The sequence below is a fragment of the Mizuhopecten yessoensis genome, unplaced genomic scaffold (genome assembly GCF_002113885.1).
Source record: "Mizuhopecten yessoensis strain PY_sf001 unplaced genomic scaffold, ASM211388v2 scaffold213, whole genome shotgun sequence".
In the NCBI taxonomy this organism is placed as follows: domain Eukaryota; kingdom Metazoa; phylum Mollusca; class Bivalvia; order Pectinida; family Pectinidae; genus Mizuhopecten; species Mizuhopecten yessoensis.
In genome coordinates, this window is record NW_018403434.1 from 1,656,296 (window position 1) to 1,658,573 (window position 2,278).

General features: G+C 35.6%; 1 protein-coding gene across 2 annotated transcripts in view; it reads left to right on the forward strand.

Moving 5' to 3' along the window:
• Window positions 1-1,526: 1,526 nt before the first annotated feature.
• Window positions 1,527-2,278, forward strand: part of LOC110440759 (amine oxidase [flavin-containing]-like) — a 45,967-nt gene continuing 45,215 nt past the window's right edge. The window contains exon 1 of one of the 2 annotated variants that reach the window (XM_021483931.1): window positions 1,527-1,625. The gene's annotated coding sequence lies outside the window, so the exon portion shown is untranslated. The remainder of the gene's footprint in view (window positions 1,626-2,278) is intronic. The other variant, XM_021483990.1, reaches the window with a different exon arrangement.

Genomic DNA, 2,278 nt, shown 5'->3' on the forward strand with positions numbered 1-2,278 from the left:
GATGAAGTCTTTTCATTCTTTGTATTTTACCCATATTAAATTGATACACAGTCTGTTTTTATTTCTCAAAATCTTAAATACTGTATTATACCAGAAAGAAACACCTCCGTCGAAATTCACCACTAGGAAAATATCTATTTAAGTTAACATTATTCACAAAGCTTTGTCTATTAAGCGGTGTTATACTGTTAACATGATATATGGAAGGGACAGATCTGAGTAAGTCCTGCTTCACTATTCTCAGTTTTGGTGAAGATGAAGGCAGTTTTGAATAAGAAATATGAAACACTGGCAGAAAATATCGGGTCAACTTGTTGCTTTCAGTATTGGTTCTTTAATTACATCTTCTAATCTCATCGTTGCATAATAACCTGATATACGCGAAAACAATGCAGGACCCCCTTTTTGGTTCTTGAGACACTGCACTGGTTTCCTTTTTCGTTGTCGTGGATAAACATGTCACACCGCTTTGTTACATACGTTGATTTGTTCAAAAGTCGTATTATATTTAATCATTAATGTTTTCAACAAACGTCTTGGTTTTTTCCCTTGCCAATTAAGCAATTTAAAATGTATATCCAATCCAGTTAGATGGCACCTGTTTTTTAAGCAATGCGTATGGAAACCCTCCTTTTTTGAAACTGTTACCATTTGGAAATTAGTAGTTACACAGAGCTGCCCCTGGAATTCTCATTAGAAGCAGGTGATTGCTTCTGACGCTCTATACATTTCCGATATTAAAGGTCTTGGTAAGGTTTTTGTTACCAGTCAACACAAGTTCAACGATACATTAACTACATATTAAAACAAAATCAAATCGTCGGGAAGGCTCAGATTGTTTCCATAGTCTGTTGGAAAGTCTTCCCACCAAACTCTATGTTGTCAATCAGAAACTCAATCGTTTCCACAATTCAATACTCAGTGTATTTAAGTTGGACCTTAACAAGATCCCAACATAAAAATCCCTCCTTATTCTACCAAGGCTCAACTTCTACAATACCATGTCCTGTTATTGTTATATCTTTATATTTGGGATTTATTGCCATGCCATATGCTTTTCATCTCTGTGGACATAATGTTTACATCTGAAATAAACTTAGTCATGTTTATACACTGTATCAAGTAAGAAAGTTTCCTATATCCTTTTCATGCTGATCACAGTCCTGTATGTGCCTTAGAGTGACCAACAGATAGTATCGAAAGTTTCCTTTACACACACACGATGTATGTATTTAATGTGTCGCAACGTTAGAGCGCATACACTCTGCATAAGATAGGTTACAGGTAGGAGATAGCAGGTTTACATAGTAAATATAGAACTTCTAAATGTTGCAAATGTCATTGCTATTTTCAGTGCAATGTATTTTTTTTAATAGTTATATGTATAATATCCTTTAAATTCAGTCTTGGTGGTATGAAGTATCTTGGCAACGTGCCTTCTAAACATAAGGATCCCGTGTAAATAGGTACAACTGGTTTATAATGTCTGAATAACAAGATTATCTAGCTCTGTCAAGGTCAACATATCACCTCAGATAACCTCACCTCTAGCTCGCCATTGCTCCAGTTTACAGAGAGGAATGCATAGCAGTGCAAACAATACACCAGCAAATATCTACTAACAGGTAAGTCAACCTCTTGCCAGCATTTACGATAACATAGTTATGTGCTGTAAATCGTGAAATAACACAAGATATTATTTCATTATCAGATAAAACCTGCAAATAACGCGCATGCACTACTGTTGTAGGTGATGAAGACTCTCCTGACAAATGTAGACAGAAGTTCGTGTACGATCTCAGTCACAATTTATAGAAGTGTCATTATAGGTTTACAATGTACTGCTAAAACTTTATCCCAATGCTTGATTATATATTTACACCTATATATAGGTATGGTAGATTTTGGTGACAGCCGACATAATAATATAAGTATTGGCTTGCGTTAGCTTATCAGTATACAGCGCTCCTTGGTTATCTGTAATACAAATGTTCATCTCTTTATCGGGGTCTGCTAAACGTATCCGATAATCGAGAGACGCTATATAGAGTGTTAAAATCATAAACGATAAAGCTTGATTCCTTACGGAGGGGACTTCTTTTAACCACTCTATTTGCACTGTTAGCTTTTGCGCTTGGGTTGGTCATCAAACAAAGATATAACGTCATTGTCTATGATATAACGTCCTTGCCTATGATATAACGTCCTTGCCTAGGATACAACGTCCTAACCCATGACATAACGTCATTGTCTATGATATAACATCATTGTCTATGAT